The following is a 5,454-nucleotide window of genomic DNA, read 5'->3' as shown; positions in this document are numbered from 1 at the left end:
GATGATGAACTTTTTTTCTTCTCTTACTGTCCACCCACGTTAAAAGTCAGTATAATCTTCTACCTTGTAATTTAATTCCAAAGGCAGTCCAGGAGATGAGAACCAAACTTTCCAACTAATTCCCTTTCTCTATTGTGTGCTTTTTATGAAAAAGAAATTAACTCATTTTCTAAGGGAAAATCACAAGTCAAAAAATTAAATTTTGCTGAGCGCTGGTGGCTCATGCCTGTAATCCTTAGCTACTCAGGAGGCTGATATCTGGGTATCAGCCAGGGCAGGAACATCTGTGAGACTCTTAACTCCAATTAACCACCAGAAAAACAGAAGTGGTGCTGTGGCTCAAGTGGTAGAGTGCTAGCCTTGAGCTGAAGAGCTCCGGGACAGTGCCCAGGCCTAGAATTCAAGACCCATGACTGACAATAAATAAATAAAATTTCTTTTGCTGGGTACCAGTAGCTCACATGTACAATTCTAGCTATTCAGGAGATTGAGATCTGAGAATTGTGGTGTGAAGCAAGGCTGAGCAGGAAAGCCCACGAGACTCTTATTTTCAATTAACCAGCACAAAGACAGAAGTGGAGCTATGGCTCAAGTAAAGCATTATTCTTAAATGAAAAGGTAAAGGACAGTGTCTAGGCCTTGAATTCTTGGTCTAGTACTAGCACAAAAATTAATTTTCTTTTTCTCTTCTATGAACATTCATTTACATGGATCTAAGACAGGGGTAGAATGATGTACTTCAGGTTATATAATAAAGAAACTTCGAGGGTATATGAGATTCATATTCAGTCATATCAATTGTTGCATGCACTTTTTGTCTTTAAGCCTTGAACTTGTGTGAAAATTAAAACAGAAGTTTTAAAAGGAAGAGATGCCATTTAAAGTAACTAGTATACCAGTGCAGAGTTGAAAACCTTGCAGACACAGGCATTCTTATGTTGGGATGGTTTTGTCATCTTTCAGGTTCCTAGTCTTACAGGATCAGTTCCTTAAACTCCATACTGAACTGTTTAAAATAAGCATTTAATTATAATTTGAAGAAAGCATCTTTTATTTCTTTGATTTTAAACACACACACATCCCAAACTTTTTTTTTGGGGGGGGGTCAGTTATAGGGCTTAAACTCAGGGCCTAAGCTCTGTCCTTGAGTTCTTTTCCTCAAGTCTAGGGCTCTACTGCTTTGAGCCACAGCTCCACTTCTGGTTTTGTGTGACTAATTGGAGATAAGCATCTCATGGACTTTCTTGCCTGAGCTGGCTTTGAACTGTGATCCTCAGATCTCAGCCTCCAGATAGCTAGGATTATAGATGTGAGCTACCAGCACCCGGCTTCCCCCACACATTTAACAAGGCAGTTCATATCTTGCTGTGAGCAAGGGAGAATGGTTCCAAGCACCAGTATCTAGGTGCTCATACCTAACAATGGACAAATTTTTAAGAGAGTTTGAAGTGGGCTGGCTCTTTGATTTTTATTTTCCTTTAAAAACTCATTTAATTTTTATTATATGAGACTTCCTTGTTATCTTTTTGGTATATGACCTTATGCTCTTATTAATTTGCATGGCTGATCTGATTATTTCCAATGCTGGACTACATGTGGGTATCATTCTTTTTCCAATTGAGCTAATAACATGGTTCAGAAGTCTCCAGCCCTTCCTCAAACAGAAGGTTTTGGACAGAAAACACAGGAATAACTGGCTGTGTCAGAAAGGGAAGCCCTTGTACCACAGAGAATGTGTAGAAGGACAAGTGACCTAGAGCTGGAAAAACAGAGTAGGCTAGTGTAGTTATTCTCTAAATCCATGCCAAGCTTTTTAAAACAGCTGGAAGCTACAATGTTTAGAATGTTTAGAAGGATTTTTCTCTTCTCTTTCCAGGGCTGAGTGTAGAGACAGGTATGGCCTTCAAACTACAACAAGATAGGAAGATAAAGACATGCATGTCATGTGAAATATAGTTTAAAAACAATGATGTTATATTGAATCTGGCTTACGGCAATTTTCCAGATGAGTGTTTCTATCAAGTATACAGTATGACCTCTGAAGATTTGGCAAAGGAGGCAGGAAGCCAAGGTAACCCAAGCAGTCAGCTTCTCACTTTAGCTGCTACAGAAGCATGTGCCGGAAAATTCTCTCTACAACCTCCTTCTCACTGGACATGGTGTAACAGCCTGCACTGGTTGCCTGTGCCTGTGGGAAATCTCCCAGTTGGGAAACTTGAACAACTGACAGATTTAGGCTCATAGGTTTACTGCAATGCAGTTGCCCAAAGGAAAATTCATTTTGAGATTTATCAGACAGTGCCTTATTGAAATTATATATTATAGATACTAAGTATATAAATATATGTAATATAGTTATGAGTATATGTTTTATAAGATATAAATATATTATGTACAAATATGTTTATATAGTATATGAGTTATATATTAATATAAATATGTATAATATAATATATACACTTTATATAATATATAAATGTAATGCATTTATTTAAAACAGTTTATATAAATAAATAAAATATGCTTGATATATTAAATGCATACATTAACATATTTATAATATATGTATATGATAGTATATATGTATATTATATACTTATAATACATGTATATAATATGCATTGCATAAAATAAATATATTTGATATATAAGCATATATATGCATGGATATTCAAATAAGGTTTATCAAGGTATCATTTACACTTGTAAATTTTTCCAATTTGAAGTATACAATCCAGTGAGTTTTGACAAATGCATAGCTACATAAACTCTACCACAATTAGGAAACAAAACATTTCTGTTCTGCCTAAAATGTTATCTTACACCCCTTTGCAGTTAATGTTTACCTCAGGCCCAGCCTGTGTAGACACTGATATGTCTTTTGTAACCTACACAGTGCTTATGGCTTTTCCAGGATGTCATGGGCACAGAGTGTTGTAGAGGCTTGCTCCTTAGGTTTTCCTTTTGAGGAGAGCTAGTGGGTTCGATTACCTAGACAGTAAAAAAGCATTACCAGAGGTTCTTGAGGCTCACTACACTTTCAAAAAATACTTTCCTTGGGATTGGACAGGAGGATGTGGTGAGCTGAAATGACCCAATGGCCTGGAATTGCTGTAAAAAGCTCAGAGTATCGATTATATCTAGGTGGCAACACTTCCAAAGCATAGACTGTTCCTTGTTCCTGAGGATTTTTTTTCAGATCTCTACTCTATGCCATGAACATCCTTATGCAGGTGAATCTAGATTAATGATGTGGAGTAGTGGTGAGCACAGGATCCACATCCTGAACCCTTCTACTACAGTAAGTGGTATGGGTTTGGGCAGGTATTCTTCACTTCTCTCAGATTCAATGTCTTTTGGTCCAATAAATAAAGTCACCTAGCTCAGAGTCCTCTGGATAGTAAGTTTATAAGGGGTCTAGTAAATGTCCTGGCACCTCCTTTGCCCTTCACAAAGAGTTATCTCTGCTTCTCACTTCAGATGAGATTCAGAATGGCTATTGGGTTGACAAAAGGTAAAACTGGGATTGGGATTTTCCTTCCCCCCCACAAGAGTTGTTGCAAGTAGTGACTCTAGGAAGCAGGTGCAATTTGACCTGAAAGAATTCCAAGGGAACATCCTCTTTTGTCCTCACTTCCAACATCAGTCCTTAAAGTAGATGCTTTCTATGCTTTGATTCCAAAAGGCAGACCACTGTGAGCAGTAGAAACTCAGCCCATTTTCTTTTTTCCTCTTTTCAGCCTGGATGAAAGCTAGCTTTGATTCAGCTCTATGAATAAGACTAAAATAGATGCACATGTTTTCCTACTTTCTTGCTGCAGTCAACCAGAGTATCAATCTCCAGGCCAGGGATGAGTGTTTTGTTTTGCAAGTCACTTTTATTAAAGTATAATTACTTTTTAGGATTTGTTCACTAACCTCAGTTGTGTGTTTTTTTCTTCGCCTTGCTTTGTGAACTACTGACAACAGTAGGACAGGATGGCTGCACAATTACCTTCAGGATGACACAAGAAGGTTCTGGGTATGAGCCTTCATTCATCGCAAACAGATGCATGTCATGAAGGGTGATTAGCCTCCTGTGCTCCAGAATGTTCCAAAGCAACAAAAGGGTGAGTTGTGACACATCAGAAAAATGAAAGGCAAGTGTATTTTTTAAAGCACACTCATAGCCAGTGAAACAGACCAGCTGGCCTGGCTCATGGGTGAGAGATGCTATTTGAGTTGTCAGTTCACTTGCCAGGCCCCCACATCTGTAGCATGAAATGTGCCCATGTGTCCTGAGATCAGCATCTGCTCCTAGAACTCATGCAGGGGGAAAAAAAACCTGTGGAGTCAAGGCCTATTCTAGAAAAAGATGGCGTTCAGACTTCCAAAGGAGAAGCATTTCTTAGGTGACTCTCTTGTATCTCTTAGAGCCAAGAGTCCCATGGGAGGATGCTTCCCTAGCCCTCAGCCACTCAGAACTACTGAAGGAAGCCCTGTGGTAGGTTTAATGTCTTCCAAGTGGCTTGGCTGGAGCTCAGTGATGTGAAGATGGTATGAGGATGGCCAGGGCCAGGGCTTATGTGCCATCAAAAGAATCTCATTCTTTACCTCTACACAGGAAATGTTTGCATGACTCCAACTCTCAAATTGCATTTTTGTCTTCAGCTTTATTGAAAAAAAAGGCAATAGAAAGTTTATATGTTCAGGGTGTATAACTTTAATTCTATATCCATTGTGAAATGATTGACACATTTGATCTAATTAGCACATTTATTGCCCATATGGGTACCAGTTCTCCTGTCTTTTTGTTGGATTCTGCCTTTCTGCCTACATATATATGCTTTTTGGTTGTATGTGTGTGTGCGCGCGCGCCTTTCACATGCTAAGCAAGCTGTAAACCACTGGGCTATATTCCAACCCCCAATACTATTTTTTACATCATTATTCCTGGTGACTTACTCTGACTTTCACCTTGGTGGCTGTTACCAGCCAGGGTTCTTTGTAAGAACCGAACCAACTTCTTTTAATGGTGGTACTGCAAACTGCTTTGTTAGATAAATCTGATTTTTGTGGTGGCTGAGCACAACAGCACCTTTGCTTTTTTGTCCTGCTGTTTCTTTTCACACCTCCCTCATTCTCCACACTCTTTTTTTTCTCCCCTTCACACTCCAGTTGTGCTTTGTTTGGTGTCATTGTGATGGGAGAGAGCTGAGTTTTCAAGGTGACTCTCTTCTAAGCAGTGATTCGGGGACCCAGGCTTGTTCTATCTCATGACTCTAACATCTCTGCTGATAGCTTCCAAGTTCATTGGGCTCGTATTCATGAAGCAGACAGAAGGGAAAGCATGCAGAGGATCTCATGCAAGAGGTTGATTTAGCTGTTGTCTGAAAATGGTGCCGGTATCCCTATTGGCAGTCTAGTGCCAGGTCATAGTTTAGCTGCAAGGCAGACTGGGAAATATATACTCAA

This window comes from Dipodomys ordii, unplaced genomic scaffold, assembly GCF_000151885.1.
Source record: "Dipodomys ordii isolate 6190 unplaced genomic scaffold, Dord_2.0 Scaffold1, whole genome shotgun sequence".
NCBI classification, from domain to species: Eukaryota; Metazoa; Chordata; class Mammalia; order Rodentia; family Heteromyidae; genus Dipodomys; species Dipodomys ordii.
Note: the sequence above shows the minus strand (reverse complement) of the source record.